Genomic DNA, 17,896 nt, shown 5'->3' with positions numbered 1-17,896 from the left:
GGGCCACCGGGCGCCGCCCCCGCCCCGCCGCGGAGCCCGGAGCGGGGGGCGGGGGACCGGGGTACGGCGAGCGCGCCCCGAGGGCGACAGCTCCGGCGGTGGGGAGGGAACCGCTGCGCCTGCCGCGACCGCCGCCGCCGATTATGTCAGCCCGGGCGGGCGGCGGCGCTGAGGGGCGGGCGGGGAGGCGGCGGCGGGGCCGGGGAGTTTGGGCCGCCGGAGGGACGCGGTGCCGCCTCCGGCCAGCGCTCCCCGAGCGCGCACCGAGCGCTGTGTGCCGCGCCGGGGGCGGCGGGGGAGGAGGCGGCATCGCGTGTGCTGCACCCGGAGCCTGCGGCGGCCGCCCCGGGATTGTGCCGGGCTGGGCGGCGAGCCCCGTCCCTGCTCCTCGGAGCTGTAAGTTGGCCGCGATGTGCCGCGGTCCGAAACTTGGAGTCGGCTTCCCGGCCCCTGCGGTTAGCGGAGGTCCACGGGTGGAGCGATGCGCTACGGCCGGGTACCAAAAGAAGGGGTGGGTGGGTGAGAAGCAGAAGTGTGCGGAGAGCAGAACCGCGGTGCGTGCCTCGGCATCTCGGGGGGCTCGCTTCTGGCAAACCCATCTCCGCGAGCTGTGCTTGTCGCATGGAAGGAAGGCATTGAGCGAGACAAAACGCTACCTGAGATTTCCGTTTGGCTCTCAATTCCCCGCACACGTGCGGTAGCGGTTTTTGCAAGGAATTTTAGCATGTGGATCGATGCGTGTTGCCATGTGCCGTGTTCCACGGGAATCCCTTCTGCTCTCTGAGCGCTGCATTGTGTACTCACACTCTCGGTTCCAGGTGTGCTCCGCTCCGTCGGCAGCGCCGGCGGTGATGGGGAGAGCTGTGGTGTCCGTCTGTGGCCGGATTAGTGGTAGCTTATAGGAAGGGGCCTTTAGAGAGCAGTTCAACTTCTGCCATTAGTGAGGCACAAAGTAGTGCTGGAGTAGACACTGACGTGACGGGTAATAACTTGTTTCTGCACGTATTAAGAATCAAGCTGTCATCTTCTCTACGTGCCAAAATGTAAAATGTAACAACCTGCTAGAAAAAGAACCTGAAGAATAAGATCCAGTCTTGTGATAATAGGGGCTTTCTCATGAATAAATACGAGTCCGAGTTGATAGTTGTTTGCCAGGTAGGAAACCTTGATCCCGTGGTGTCATAATTACTGTGTGGGTAAAACTCCATTCGGATGGTATCCTAAAAACCTCTGTAAATATCATGAAAAGCATGGAGTGTAGGTGATTTTAGCCAATGAATTTGGATCTGGCAATGCTTCTTAGCTGAGAACTCTCTTCCCTTCTTTTTTTCAAGAGACATAATACCAGCTACAGTCATGCGGTCGCCCGCAGAACCTCCTTGCCCTGTGCACCTGGGAAGTTCTATTTCAAGAATTTGTGCAAGTGGTTGGCAGCTTAGAATTGTGAGAATTCGAGGCAAACTCTGCTTTTTCTGTAACAAAAGTTCTGAAATTCATTCAGAGAAAGGAGATATGATAGGTAGGAAGAGATAAATGTATCCGGTAAGAAAGTGAACGAAAATATACTTTACCTATTATTGTACTTTGAAGGCATTTAAATGCAGTAAGTACCCTGAAACAAATTCAGAAAGCTTGGTGCTCTTTCTCTTGGAATGTCTTGAAAGGAAGGGGGAGTGGGAAAAAACTCTTCTGTGTGAAAGTGAGCGCATAGAGTTAAAAAGGGAAGGCAGAAGATGGGAAAAGTAGCAACAGAGAACAGAGCTGTCGATGAAGCTACTACTAACTCTGAGGCTGCAGTGAACTAAGGAGAAACTGAGGGAAATCAGCTCTGGGTGAGAGTTTTGCTGCTGAGGAACTTGAGGAAGGAGTTACGACCCAAATTAGCCAGGATTTACCTTGCATTCCAAGAGTAAGATGTATTTTAATGTAGAAGTGATCCATGTTGACATTGGCTATTTGTATTTATTTCCAGCAGTCGAGAGGGTACAAATTGTGCTTTCTTGTAACAATGAATGGCTGGCATTTTGTTAAGGATCTTTGTATGTGTTTATCAAACGTTAGTGATAGGCGTAATGGTTAATAGGAAACTTCCACCTTGATTTAAGCAGACTGAAAAACTGCCAAGCCTTGGACTTAAGATCTCTTGACTCTTAATCCCAAAAGATTTCGCTGTACGTGCAGACTGGAAATGAGAACAGCAATGAGCGAATGGTGCAGTTCTGGGTTCAGTCTCTACTCATTTGTCAGACGGCTTGACAGTTGGACCAGATGATCTTAAAGGTCTTTCCCAGTTTTAATGGTTCTGTGCTAAGTAAGGCAGTGTTCTATTTATTTCTAAGACTGGACCTTTTTCCTGGTCATCGTATTGTCACAGTACTTTGCTTACTAACGTTAGTAATTTATGTTACTCTTTGAAATCAGCAATCGTTGGGGTGGACTGGTGAATTTCTACTCTGAAAGGTATGATATGGAATTACTTGCACATTTGAGAAAATGTTGGTTTACACTAGTTCACATTTCCAATGTTGTTTTCACAGTTGTTTGAGCTGCAGGCTTATTTTTAAGAAATCACAGTCAAATTCTGGAGAATAACACCTTCATGAAATTGTACCAGCCTGGCACTCTTCACAATCTGATACAATTTTTGTGTAGGCAATAGCAGAGAGCTGCTTTTATTTGATCTTTTAGTCAATGTGCCAACTACACCAGCTCGTCTCCAAGGTGGTAGTCTTGGTTCCGAGTATCAAAGGGTTACTATGTAGGTAAACCTGGCTTTGATGAAGTAATCAAGCTAGGGAAAACATTTCCTTGTCAGTTTGGCTGCTGTCTCTATTGGTGGTTTTACTGTATTTTTGCCTTTGAAGAGAAAAGCTAGGAGACATGGTAAGTTTTGTAGTGCCTGAGCAAGTTAACTTGAATATTCTTGAGCACTGAGATTCAAAAAACTTATATTCAAAATCTTCTTGTACCCTATTCTCAACAGTTTCGTTCTATATACTGTTGATCTGTTCTGTTATTTGAACCTTGACCTCCCAGAGGTCATCTTGGTTTTTGTGTAGAGACAGTGCAAAGTTGTTGGGGAATTTCAGTGGTCATTTTGTTTTGACACAGAGGCAGTAGTCTGGGGGAAGAAGAGATCTGTGTTGTTTTTTTTCCTGACTTTCTGTTGATGTGTTCAGGACCAAAGCAGTTTTTCTGAAGTTCCTTCAGTAAATTAGAAAATGTCTCTTCCCTTCCTTAAATATCTTTCATTAAAAAAATATATATTTCATTAAAAAAAAAAAAGCAACCATATTAATTTGGGTTTAATACACTCTCATCAGCTTGAGCATAGTGTAAAGAAATACACATGTTGACATTTGTTCTCCCCCACCAATTTCTCCAGAGTGAAGTGTCTTGCCACGCTGCAGTTGGTGCCTGTACCCAGCTTCACATTAGCTGCAGGTAACAGTCATTGTGCCCCGAGTAAGGGAGTACTACAGCACAGCAATCCTTAGCCAAAGGTAAATCGTTTGAGAGCTGTAGCCTTTCTTCCCTGGAAAAAAAGAATAGGGATGTTGAGAGGTTCTGGCAGACCTGGACATTAGCCTACGATCAGAGAATGGAAGCTGTTCTCATTGTCATGGAAACACTGTAAGCAGAAAAAAAAACAAGATCACCTCTGGTGTTCTTCCATTCCTTGATTCCTACCTTCAATCTCCTTGTAGTGAGTTATTCCTAACTCAGTTGGTTGAAGAGCATCTCAGGGAGTTCTGTAATGTCTTTCCTAAAGATGCCTAATGTCTGCCTAGTCCTTACCTAGCCTGTTCCTGTGGGGTATCGTGATGGGCAGTATTTCTGATACTTCTAGAGAAACTGCAGAAGTGTGCAGGCTGCTGTGTTATGCTGTCATGATGATATCTGTACCTCCGTCCCCGGCTCACATTCCAGCATATGAGAACTGAGATCAGATTAAAGTCAAATGGCTGCAACAGCCTGACCAAGAGGAGAAGCAGTGAGCAAGGACAGTCGCTCTAAAGGTCTTCCAGAGACCCTAGCTTCACTTCTCACGTGGGAGCACTTAATACATATTATAAAGTGGCTGGGACGTTTTTGCTTTGTGAACAGTTAAGATTTGTACTTTTTTTCCCCACATAGACAGCCGACTTATTCCCAAGATCCTTACTGTGTGATCGCTGCTACCAAAAAGGGCAATTTTCCTTTGGGAAAACCAATTGGAAACTCCACCTAGTCCAGAACTAAGTAATTGCAATCATCCTCTTTCTTCTAAATGTACCCACATGCTCGCTGATTATCAGCAATGCCAAAAATATATGTCTGATGTTTTTACAGCTTTTTGGTGTAGGGAATACCAAGTGACTTGTCTGAGGTTCGTTATGCGTAATTGGTTTGTTCTTCATTCTGTCCCTGATTCCTGCTGCAGTCAACAAAGATCTAAACTTTTTTTTTTTTTCTGTTGTTTAGAACATTTTAAGTTGTAATACTGTAAAAAAGGTAAATTTAATGGTAGCTGCAGTAATAGCAAATGAAGCCAGCAGGGAGTTTTGCCTTTTGACAGGAGATTTTAGCCCATTGTTTAATTTCTGGAGTACTTTTTCCAGAAAGTACTTCTCTGCAGTGGGGAGTAATTGTTTAGGTTTCTTTAGTACATTTATATGTGATGAAACTTGAAGGTGATAAACGCTTTGCTTGTCGGATTGTGGATAGTCGCGTGGTCTCTTCATTTAGTTGACTGGTCCTCTGGACTGCAGCCAGGAGTCAGGTCTTCAACACTGCTGGGTGTGCCTTCCTGGCCAGTTCATTGCTCAATGAAGTAAAGCTTTGCAAAGATTTCATTGAGTAGTAGTTCTTTTATCAGTGGTACACTGAAGATTGCTTATTTCTTCGTCATGTATCTGTGCAGGGAAGAAAACTGCCTTACATGTAGTATCTTTCTAAGCAACGTGATTGACTGTAAAAAATGCTGGTAAATTAGTAGGCCGTGAGAATGATTGGATGCAGTTACTCCAAATATAGGAAAATGCAAAGTCAATTTCAGTGTGTTTCAAGATTTATCATATCGTACAAAAATGTATATGGATTTATATTAGGAATAGCTAGAATTATAGAAGTTTTAAGGCTATAATGCATGTTGTTTTAGGCATTGTTTTACCCCCACTGAAATTGGTATGACAGCTCTCATTTTAAATAGATTCATTAAAAAGGTGCTTGTTGAAATAATTCAGGAATTTTCTGTTTTATAAAGTCTTTGATAATGTCACTTATTACATAAGGAAATACAGTGGGTATTTGTTACGTGGCAAATAGTTAAAATACTTGAAATTCAAGATAACCAAAGACTGGCTGAATGTATCCTTGAGAATCCTATAACAGATTTCTGTTATACCGTTGTTGTGCTTTGTTACTGCTTTTATTTCTGAAGTATGGTTTCAGAGTTAGCTTTAAAATGTAGAAAAAATGTTACTTTGTTAATCATGCAGTCACCTTGCAAAGTCATTATTAATGAGCTCCCGTTTGGTTTGTGAAACACCTGCATTATTATTATATGATAAAAATACATAAAACTTCAACGTTATGTACTAATATTTATACACCACTACAGAGGTAAGTGAATATTGGAGTGAGTTGTCACAGAGAAAAGTACTTCATCAAAACCTAGGGGAGATATTATGTGATTCATTTGTATTTTCACTGAAGCTGTTACAAAGCTGAATGCAAGTTATTATTTTTACTTTAAAAAACAGGTGTTGTTCCTTCTCATAGCAGTAACAAGAAACAAGAATTCAAAGTTTTTTTGTAGATTTGTGCAAGTACTTCTCAATCCTAATCCACGTTATGCCCATCTGAGGTATCTTGGAAGCAAAGATTGGCTCTACAGAAGGCACGTTATAATGAGACTTCTGACCCTTATCTTCTTTTAAAATATGAAGTTTAAGAGATGCCCACAAGTTTGAAAATCGGAGTCACTAACCTTTTTTTCTAAGGGTTTCCCCACTGCCTTTTAGTTTAATTACTTGACTTTTCATCTGAGTTTTACGTACCTGTGCAAAATGGCAGTAAGTCTTTAATGTTGTCTGAACACATCTGCATTGCACTTCTTTAAGTATGAGAGCATAGTAAGAGTAGGAAATAGGACAGCTATCATTTTCTGCTTGGATATGATGGTTATGAAGTTCAGTTGTTCAAAGAAGTACCTTCATGACCTGTTTCAAAAATCAGCAGGCCCTTTGCCTGCATAAGATGCTGAGACTGCAGTGTCTCTCGTTTTGGGGTCATTGTTCGGTGCCATGACTTGAGTGCAAACCATTGTCTGAGCTCAACCATCTCAACACACCACCAAATAGCTCTGTTCTTGCCCTTCAAATACTTTGTGTGCGCATTAGTCGCGATCACAGACAATACTTGTTTAGTGCTGTCCACGTCCTGTTCATTTTTTATGTATTATAACCACCTGCAACTGGTGCAGGATATTGTTGGGGTTGATATAAATGAAATACACCTATACCAGCTCTATTATTTTCTATGCCCATTCCTGCTCCCTTTTGAAGGCTTTCTGTAGCCTTGTTTGTTCTTTACAGAGCTATTTGGGACTAAGCAGTAGGTATCCAGTGATGATATGGATAGGGAGCCATAGAGCAGAAAAGCATAATCTGCTCCAAGGGGCTGCATTCGGATATTTCAAACAAGGTTCTCAGTTGGTGTAAATTGCCATCCTGTCATCGATTTTATTGAGTGCACAGGCTGAAGACTGTGTCCCATGTATTTAGTCAGGAGTAATCCTGGTATCAAACTGGGAAGAAGGACAAGCAGTAAGAACAATAAAAATCAACCTCTATTGCTATGTCTAGTATGAGAACACGAAAACTGATAGAAGCCCCATAGACTCTTGCTAAAGATGATGTCTTTTGATGTGATTTTATTTACTTGTTTATTCATTGGCACTGTCTAGTTAATTGACTAGAACATCTAAGTAAATGAAATGCTGAACAGAAAAACTCAAGGCCAGTACTTTCTTTCTTTGTTGTCTAAAAATTGGGCTCTAAACTTCATAAATTCAATGTGATTTTCAAAGGGAGAGGTGCCTTCAGAGGAAGCATTACTACAGTTGATATTCATCTCAGTAAATGCCTGGTTCTAGAAATAGGAAACTGTACTGAGGCAGTCTTAATCTGGAAATTTTGGCTGTAGAGTGTTCATTTTCCCTTTTGAATTATCTTTCATTAAATATGCCATGTTCTACAACATATGCAAGCAAGTGACCTTCCTAGATTGAAAATTTTGTTGAAATCCTTCGGTCTTCATATTACTGATAGCGCTGCAGGACTACTGCAATCAGAGTATTGGTAATGTTAATTAAAAATAAAGGCAATGTAAAGCAATGTATGAGCTGAAGAGTAAGACATATCCCCCAAAGTAATCATTATTCCTATTTATATACTTGAGTGCATTTAGGTGGTGCTTTTTTTGTTGTTGTATGCACTGAAGACTGCTCTAGTCAATAAAAAGTTGGCAAGCTTCAGTATTTCTAAGCATGACATTAACTAGTTATTCTCACAAGGGAGGAGAAGAGGAGAACCTCTTCTGCTGACTCTTGTATGATGTGGTGTTGCACATGGGCAGTACCTGAGGACTTTACATTGCCCCATAGCCATCTGCCCACAGTAGCAGAGCATGGTGGCTTGGTTTCATTGAGAAGTGATTCCCCAGATTGCTGCTCTGTGATGGTTGGTTAATCTGTTCTAGGACTGTTGCAAGAGAATTGCCTCTTTGTATCTGCAGAGCATAGCACAGAATCTGTTTATGGCATAGGAACTTTTTTTAAGGATATTTCTTGTACATAATGTGAATTTAGAAAGTCAAATACAAAATGACAGTCTTCCTTCCATGCTCTTACACTGACATGCACCCTGTTTTGAGTTACGCAACATAGGTAATGGGATTTTCATTTGACCTTCATAATCTCATTATACCTGAAGGTACAATCCTCACTTTTGGTTATCGGTATATGGTGATGATTTTATAGTTTAATGGAAAACTGTTGATTCATGGAAGTAATCCTGTGTTCATGCATTATACAGAAGCTATATCTGCTGTTGTTCCTATTGCTAGCGGCTGATGTGTCAGATTTATAAAAACATTATTTTCAGAATTTCTTTTTTCAGCTATCATAACCTGTTCTGGTTAAAACCCTGTTATGTTGATCCTGATGCAGTGATGACATAACTAAGAAGGTGAGGGGGCCAATTAAAAACCAGTAACATCCCCAAAATTGTTAGGAATGTAGTCCTTACAAGTCAAGATCTCTGGGAGAGGTGGTAATGGCAAGTAAACAGTCACACCTACCATCTCCAACGAGCTTCCTTAGTGGAGTGTGTGTGGAGAATCCCCATGGCTGATGGTCTCCATCGCCATCACCATGCAGCTTTTGACCGTTCTTGTCATTCCTGATTTCCCCACCTCAGCATGGGGCGCCATAGAGATGATGGTATGCATCTCTCTGCCTGTGGGAGGGAGTGGGTGGCTGAAGCTTAGCTGAGCCTGGAGGCATCTCCACATCCTACAGACTTGAACTGAGCAGTAGAGGGATCAGAAGTATAACTTCGAGTCATTTTTTGTCACACAGTGCTGCAGTGAGCAGAGCATCTAGTCCAGCAGTCTGAAAACTGACATACCCAAGTTGGAGGTAAAGATTTCTATGTTGCTGTGTTCACACACAGAGCAGTCTGAGTTTGGTTAACAAATGTGTGTGAATCTATGAAGCCATATTTGGAGGTATTTGCATAATTACTGAATTATAAGCAGTATTAAAAGAGCTGTCGTGCGTTATTATACTACAAAACCTGATATCTTTTGTAGACTATGACACATGGAGTGTTTTTGTTTATGCTTTTGACATATTACAAAAGATTGTGTGATGCATTCAGAAATTACATTGACACTATAGCGATCTCTGTCTCCCTTTTCTACGCAGCACTTCCTCAAAAAGAAAAATGTCAATTGTGATTTGCTGTAGTCTGAAAAGGGGTAAGATTTGAGATTGTTCATCAAACTGAAAAAATTTTTGTATAGGCTTTTCTGCATCTTGAAGTTCTGACAAAGTGGGCTTCCTCTTAATTCTACAATACATTTTCACTCTGTAAAACTTGGAAGCTCAGGACAGTCAGCTTGTTACATTGCAGACATAAGTAGTTGAAAAGAGGCAATTTTACTGTTGTCTGTTTGCATCTGATGGTAGAAGGGAATAGAAACTTCAAGTCTGCAGGAGAGTTTCTAGATATTCCAGTAATTGGACTGTAATGATGGTTTAAGTGATTACAGGGTCTATTTCTGTTCCGATATCTTCTTCTGCAGTTCAGAATCCAACAGGCATGTGTAAATTCAAATTTTGGTAGGGCTACTTTGAAACATACATCTCATGTTAATACTGGGATGGAGCTGTTTTACTTCTTGGGAAACACGACTCACAGAGCTCCACTTTTGAGCATTCAGCAAAGATATTATACTTAAGTTTTGGATTGGCAAACTTATCTGTGTTGCCGTACAGCCCAAGGATTCTGAATGGAGCAGTGATCCACCTTATGTAATGTACTTGGGAGAGATGTTTATACCTTTGCATGTTTGTCTTGGGTATGTAAAGTTCATCTACTTAACAGGAAGCATGCGTATAAGGGCAGAGGGCAAATTAGTTTTGTCAGAGAGCATCCCTGCGGTGTCTGACATCAACTTGAAATGCAATATTCTTATTATTTAATGGAATGTCTAAACATTTCTGGAGCTTTTGTGTTTTGTATTGCATGTGTCTATAGCACTGCAGCACTTAATCAGTGAGAACATTCTGGTAAATGATATTTGGTAGAAAACTTTTGCCCTAATGGCACAGAATTTGAGTGGCTGAAGGCAGGTATTAAATGTGCCCATCATTTGTCCTCTGTTGCTGTGAAAGACATTGCAAAGTTAATATCTGTTTTTATTCAGCCATGGGGGATGAGACAGTGGGGTCTCTGAGATGTATGTTCAACCAAAGCAAATGCTCCTCTGTAAAATCACTCCAGTTGCTTTTATTCCCACGTTCTATAGAAGATTAGAAAAGATTATGCTAGTCTGCTATGAGCAGCCCCACTGTTGATGTGTGAGTTTTGACTTTCTCTTAGTAGTGATTCAAATGCTTCTGCTCACTGTAGTGAATCATCTGTCTGACGGAAGGATGTTTTCTACCAACCAAACCAAGACTCTTGTCAGTGATAGGGCTGATCGCTCCTTCAAAGTATAACAAATCCTACTGGAAAGCAAGAATACTTTTACCAGGAATGCTTGGTCCACGATGAAAGTGGAAATGGTGTTCTGGATGAAGTAGATAAGAAATTGAGTGAGGCTAATTTCAAACACTTTCATCCTAAACTACTGACCTCTTTTTAAGTAGTCCTGAATCTCTGTCAGCTCAGTAAGAGCCCACGACTTTCATCTGTCTGTTTAGGATAATACTATGTATGTGATTATTCTACAGTTAAGAAGTTTTTGAAGGATTTATTCCCTATTTGCTTTGCTGCCTGAACCATACCTATCCTAGGCGTTGATTGCAGTATTTATCAAAGCTACAGAGCCCCTGTTTGAGCCATCTGTAGGTAGTGGTTGTGCCATCTGTCACCAAGGACTGCGTTCCAGAGAGAAACAGTATGCATAGACTTCATCAGGCAAAGCCTGTAGGGTATGGTCTCTGATGTATGCTTTATCTTTGTAGGATGTATAGGTAGTACTGAAAGAGGCTTATATACACCACACCAGCCAATAAATCATCTTCACCCACAGAAATCCACTAGTTGCTTTAGGAGGTGAACTGTGTTACCTACTTGCTAAAGGCTATTAGAACATGCAAAAATGGGCAAGATCTGTAGCAAAAGCTTCAGGAGACTTTTAAGTAGTACATAGTGCTTGGAGATAATTGTAAGGGCCATGCAAGATGAGGTGTCTTTGGGTTCAGGAGTATCATTTTCTGTATATTCTTGGTATGAATTAACAAGGATTACAACAGCAGCAGATGTTCAAGACAGCATGATATAGATAGTGTATACTTCTGTGTTATGATTAACTCAGCCAATATCCTTGTATTGTAAGATGTAGGTGACTTTAAAAAGTTTCAGCAGGACATTAACAACAGTTTCAGGAAAACTTTTACTACAGGAGGTGCTGTCAGGAGCAGCATTTAGAATTTTGCATTGTATCACTGTGTTTAGAGATTATCTAATTTTTGATGAGCCACAGTAATCTGTGATAGACTCATAACTCTGAAGTGAAATTTGGGAGAATAACCTGCGGTGTCTTCAGATGTGTCTCATGTTGGATTTGGAGGGAATATGGTGACCTAGACAGTACTGAACGATAGCACAGTCACCTGCCAATGAAACCGTGGGCCTTCAGGACAGCAATTCTCATGTCTTCATATTCTCCCTACTTCACAAGCTTCTTGGCAGTTCTTGCTATAGTGAAGGATATGTCTTCATACTGTGCAGTCATAGGGCCATGAACTGTTCTGTGTTTTTCAGTTTGGGATAGAGCATGGACAGGACATGTGTGAATAGCTTGAGGGTTCAGAGGCTGCTGTAGAATTGTCATGTCACTCCAGGCAGTAGCTCATCCTCACAAGTAGTACTCCTGAGCTCCCACTGCTTATATTTGACCAACACTGTGTTGGCAACCTGTCAGAAACAGATGCGGAATATGAAACAATGAAGAGGTGGGTTTTGTAGTACATAAGGGCAAATTTGTACAAATGACAGAATCCTAAAACGAGACACTGCATCAGGAAAAGATGCTACTGCACATTGCTGTGTTAAACAGGAAAGGAACTGATTTAGCATAAGCAAGATGACTTTAAAAAAAGCCCTGTGATAGCTATTCCTATTCTAATACAGTTCAGATGTAGCATTAAGAGCCTGCCATGACATATATGTAATGCCTTTGTACTTATATATGCATTAATAAAATATTCCAAGAAATGCATAGCAAGAACATTGCATTGTCAGTAAGAAGTAATGCATGTTTAACCTAGACCTAGCTTCTGAGGATGCTTACGAAATGTGGAGGATCAAATATTTTATTTCATTATTGAATTTTAGGGAATTTGAGTGGATTGTTCTTTGTTCTTTATGGATGTTCTCTCAACGTGAAACCAAGGGGTATAATAAATACATTTTTAAACACATTTTTTCTTTTTTTCTCTTTTTTTTTTTTCTTTTTTTTTTTTTCAATGTGGCAGTGACTTGCTCAGTTGCTAGGTAACAAGGTATCGCTTTATTTGCAGGAGCAGTAGCTCAGTTGATAATAGAGGCAATGATTTATACAAAACGCATTAATATAGACTGTAGCAGCAATAAAGATTATTGAAATCACCTATTCTTATATGCTCTGTGCCACAGAAAAAATATAATCAGTAGATTCAAATATTTCCTTCTGCTCTGTGCAGAAAAGGTGCTTAATTAAGAATGTCCAACTATTTAGAAAAGCAGCAGAATCAGTATAATTTAGGGGTTGGTCTTAAAACGAGTAATCTGAAAAACAGAACAGAATGTAAAGTGTTAATGAAAAAGGGGGATTTATAAGAAGTTATTTCCCTAAATTGTCCATTCATACTTTTTTTTTTTTTTTGGCCTTTCACAACAACAATACGTTTTCCTCCAGGGATCAAGACCAATCCTGTCAGTCAGCAGGGCAGGAGCTGGCTTGGTCCCAGTGGCCCAGTGCCATCTCGGCTCTGCCTCCAAGCAGACAGCAGGTGGTCTGCAGGCCGCTCTGCCATCTCCTCTCTCACATGCGTCTGAGATTCAGAATGGTCAGAGTTGCCTTCAGGGCAAATGCTGGTACCACCTGCTTCCACTTCTGGCACAGCAGCTGACTAGGTGCTGTGAGGTGCTTTGTCATCCATGTCAAAAATGTTGCTGCCATTCATTTTTTCCAGTTTTGTTGGCATTTGGGAGAAGGAGGCACACAGTCCTTGTGGACTCCTCACAGTCTTAATACTCCCTTCAGGTCAGGTTACTCTCTTACGCAGTACAACCAGGTAACACCTTCACCTTCTTCTCCAGACCTCCTATCTGTTATGTGAGATGTATCAACCACATCTTGCTGCAGTTCATGGATCTTGGAAGACCATGCTTGAGTGTTGGGAGCAGTATTTTTGCCGTCATGTTAAACTTGGAGACTGATGGGAAGAAGGTTTCTTTGGCAGTAGCCAGATGACTGAATGTAGTATAACTGATCATGGTTTTAATGGGATTCAAATTACTCTTGCCTTAATTGCTGAGACGTCCTTTCACAATGTAATAATATATCACGTATGTAATTCTTCTGTTTTTAGAGCAAACATTGATCTTTTTCCTTGATCATTCACATTGGTAGGCCTTTTCTGGGTGTTGTTGGTTTGATGCATTTTTGCTGTTTTATTTGTTTGTTGTTCATTTGTTTCAAAGCAGGATCTTGCTTTATTTAAACAAAATTAAGGTAGTAGTTATCAACCTGATGAAAAGGTTGGCCTACTAGCCACAGGCAATGGGCAGACAAAAATAAGACAGAGATTGATCTCAGTTGTGCCCCGACACCTGCACTAACAGGGATTTACAGCTGTGGGTAGTGTATTACGCTGCTGCTTGAAAAACAGCTGTTATTTCCAGCTTTTATATTATAACCTACATGACATTTTCCCTTAGACCTCTAATGACTTCCAACACAGTCATTCACATAATCAGTTCATAAGTAAATAGCTGCAGGGTTGGGCAGCATCTTAACAACTAAAGTATTCCTGATCCCTCGGCTTTCATTGCAGCAGAAGAATTGAACAGATTAAATGAAAGGAGGCAAAATAACACTTTCACAGTGTTTGGCTTCCTGAAAAGTTGAAGAAAAGAAAAGCAGTTCCAAAGCACAGGAGAGTTAAAAAAGAATAAAAAGTTAGAAAGCTATATCTATAAATTGTGAAGATTAAAAGAAATAAAAGGAAAACAAAGGACAGATGTGAGAAAATGGGTGCAGCAATAAAAGAGCAGTAATTAGGCTTCAGTATGAGTCAAAAGGACACATGAGAATGGCATTCTTCTGTGAATCATCGAGAGGAGAAGGTATTTGCAGTTGCTGCAGGCTTTCAGAATGTAAAGTGCTATCTGGTTGCTCTTGACTTGAACTTAGAGGAAGTATATGTATATTTCTTTTTGAGGTTTTCACATCCTGTGAAGTGAAAGTGGTATTTCAAGGAAGCTTGTGGATCCAGAATTGGTCTCCACACTTCCAAAAGTTTCACCACGTATGCCAGAGCATAACAGCAGGTGATGAGAGCTTGGTGTGCAGCTGTCCAGGCTGCTTTGGCAGTGGGAGCATCTAAAGAGTTATTGGATCGCTGTTGTCCAATAAAGGCATTCTAACCTGGACTACGGATTTCCCTTGGCTCCTCAGATTTAGTAAGCTTCATGTGATGCATATTACTGCTGTTTAAAATTCCCCAGTCATAATAATGAGCCTCCCTGATGGAGGACGATGTTTGCCTGCTTGGTGTTTTTCATCCATTGAGCATTATTATATAAATATTTCATTATTGAGTCAGGATCACTACTTGTTTCTTCTCCGAATGGTAAATTTCCTTTATGACAATTTTGATCAAAATGATAGTTTCTAATTTTGAAACACATTAATATGATCATATTGGTGTGCTATAAACTTCAAAGTCCATCTGATACTTGCTAGTCCTAAGCAGCAGACCTCTCCTTCCAGTCTTTGTGAGATGAGCAGTGTGTAGGAATTGGGGTTTTATATGATCAAGTAAGAGAAGTCACTTAGGACCATCGCTTAATTAATCACTGTTCTGTGATGAGTAGTATTACACTCATTCTGTATGAATGTCATGTCATTCTGTAGATATAAATGCACAGCCTAGATTTGTTTCACTGCATTGTCTTTCACTGCGGAAGTACAGAATTGAATCTAAATTTGAGGTGCTTTCACTTTTCTGTTTGTAGCAAAATAGTATTAAGTATTAATAAGTTAATATAATAACTAATAAGTATTAAGGGTATCATATTCCTTTTATTTTTTGAGGTGGAAGATCATTAAATAATGGCTGTTATTCTGTATGCAGTTATGTAGGAAACAAGATTTGCTGTTCTTGCTCTGAGCTATAATTACTATTAAAAGACATGCATTTTAGCATTTTTGATCACTGATTTACTTACTTCCTCTTGAGGAATACTTTTTAACTTAAGGAAGTAAGCTTTTGTATTTGTGCTGTCAGCCTTCTAAACTCTTGAAGCAATTAGCCATTTAACTGGAAGAATGGTTGATTTCAAAGGTACTAAGTTCCTCCAACTTTCATACAGGTGAATAGAGGCAAGCCTTTTAATATCCTTCTCGCAGTACTGGGGCTGGGTAAAATGGGAGGTAAGGAGAAGCTGGGCCACAGTGCAATGCTGGAATTACTATGAGGATTTGGGAAAGCTGGAGATAACACGAGGGAGGAAAGTACAGAGAGGAGTTGTGGTCTGGGGCAGGGGAAGTCTTGAGGAGGCATTCAATGCAAATCACTCACATCTTCTCCCCGAGGCAAAAGCCTGTCCTGCAGAACAGAGTGTTACAACTGAGCATTATGGCTTGTGGGAATGGACTCCTCGGCGTACGTGTTGCTGGTTAGTGGGTGGGGAAAGCTGCTGGATAAGTATGGCTTCCTCCTAGAATGGGGAGGCAGAGTGGAGCAATATGTAACGATCATTACATTGAGAATTATTTTTGCTTTCCCGTCTCTTCTAATCAAATATTTTACTTCTTCACAGGGATTAAGACTTGGTAATCCTTGACTGAGCAAAGAGTACATATTGTTGTAAAGATGGTGGCTGGTTATCTTTTACATTTGCAGTCAGCCAGTGCAATGTCATTTTGTTAACTATAATCATGTTTCACTTAAGGTAGTGGACCATGAGAAAGAGTGCTGTGATTTTTGTATGTATCACAGTTTATGACAGCAAAGACCAGTATAAGAAAACAGTGGAACATCGAGTTTTAAATGGGGAGAGTGAAGACTGTGAACCCCACCTTATAGTGCCTGGCCAAACTGCCCACAGAGTGGACATTTTGATGACTCTTACTTATTTTTTCTCTTCTGCTTGTGGGGATACAGTGTAGAAGGCCAGGATGATCTTGTGAATAGCATTAGGATTTTGGAGACGTATTTTTCACTCCTATTAGTATTCCAGGTTGCATCTGCAGCTGTAATAGTATCAGTTAATCCACACGTGCTTCAAATTTTCCTTTGTTAAAAAGAAAATAGGAAAGAGAAGTCAAGTTCTTTTTTTCTTTTTTTTTTTTTTTTTTTCTCCAGTGCACTCATCAGTGCTGTGCAGTGATTTGGGGCCGCACTCTATCAGCATTACAGAATGAAGTGACCACACTGCAACACAGAAAGTTATATATAAAATTAAAGTCAATGTATTAAAAAAAATAGGTTTATAATCTGATGTTCATACTATGGTAAGACTCACTAGAGTATAATAAAGCTTGATCATATGCAATGTAGTATAGAGGATTAAATTTCATAATTGCTAATAATATGTAATCCTTCTGTCTCCGGGGTATATAGAAGGTTGAAAGGCAGCCAAACCACTGCATTTGCATTGTGTCAGTCTCCTTGGCAGTTCTTTGTGGAAGCGTGCTGATGGGTTGGGAGAGAGAATAGGAAGAGCCTGTGGGTAGGTATGGCATTGCTGCCAGGTTCATAAATCACACAGGCCCACAGAAAAGTGGGTGTGCAGTAGCACAGGTTGTGTATGCTCCTGCAACACGCCGGCATGACATTCTTCCAGCCCAGAGGATTCAGTTATTCACTGCTCTCTCCCTCTCTTAACTTCGTTTGTGAGCTCATTTTGCAGGAGTCTATTTGACTCTTAATGCTTCTATGTAATTTTCATGAGTGCTGAAACTATATAAAAGCAATAAGAGGAGAATAAACCCCTAAGCTTGGACTGTGTTTTCACTGCTCTAAATTCCTGCTTTACCATTCATAAGCTTGCATTATACGAGATCTGTGCTGCTGCTCTAAGGTAGAATGTGTAGGCTTGGATTTCATTTTTTTAAGAAGCTGGGTAATAGGCATAGAAGTGATACATGCAGCAGCATATCAGAGTGGTTCTGTTATATTACTGTATTTGAAAGTAAAGCTAAAAGAGGGAATCTTTTACTCTTCTTCACATTTCTTTAATCATTTTCTAGCATGCTGTGAAATAGAACATACTGTCATATAATTTTCTTTTTAAACCACATTGCTCAGCCCCACTCTTATTTATTTATTGAAGTAGGAAGCCATGTCCGGGCATATGTACTTCACAGCCAGGGCAAGTGGGGATCAAACTCATTTGATGTTCAGTTTACAGCTCCTTTGCATTTCATCCTGCTCAGCTCTGTCTTCTCTCGTATTTTGCCATAGAGCAATAGAAATTCTGGATGCCTCAGATGAAAGGACAAATGGTGCAAAATCGGATACACCCAGTTCCTTTCATTCTGCATTGGCATTGTTCTTCCCGAGACCTGAGTTGCTTTACTTTCTTGTAAAGCATGGGGGTATACAAAGCAGGGTAGAAGTGGGGTGTTGACAATGTTACAGGATCAAGAGCAGCTTTCAAGTATCCCACCATGTTCATCTTATACTATATACTATACCTGGTGTTGTGACTGGGGTGAACTGATTCCTGCTAACCACTGATGCCAATGGCTTGAGAGAGGTTCCTGTAGGATCAAGAGGAAGCAGAGAGATCAGAACTGCAGGTCGTGCTCAGCTTGTCTCAGATCTGCTTCAGTTCTTCACGCCACATCACTGGGTTAGGAGAAGAGAATTAATGCCGATAAAGTGTCTTTTGCAGATGCACAGAGC

At 40.7% G+C, this 17,896-nt stretch overlaps 1 protein-coding gene across 16 annotated transcripts in view; it reads left to right on the top strand.

Moving 5' to 3' along the window:
* Positions 1-17,896, top strand: part of ANKS1B (ankyrin repeat and sterile alpha motif domain containing 1B) — a 193,859-nt gene that overhangs the window by 102,694 nt on the left and 73,269 nt on the right. The window contains exon 1 of one of the 16 annotated variants that reach the window (XM_042816024.1): positions 343-396. The exons of the other annotated variants lie outside the window; for them this stretch is intronic. The gene's annotated coding sequence lies outside the window, so the exon portion shown is untranslated. Of the gene's footprint in view, positions 1-342; positions 397-17,896 lie in introns of those variants that run through there. 16 annotated transcript variants of the gene reach the window in all.

The sequence above is a fragment of the Centrocercus urophasianus genome, unplaced genomic scaffold (genome assembly GCF_019232065.1).
Source record: "Centrocercus urophasianus isolate 14NV4802_14NV808 unplaced genomic scaffold, USGS_Curo_1.0 seq_15, whole genome shotgun sequence".
Lineage (NCBI taxonomy): Eukaryota > Metazoa > Chordata > Aves > Galliformes > Phasianidae > Centrocercus > Centrocercus urophasianus.
The sequence above is the reverse complement of the archived record's forward strand: the minus strand, read 5'-3'. Positions and strand labels throughout refer to the sequence as shown.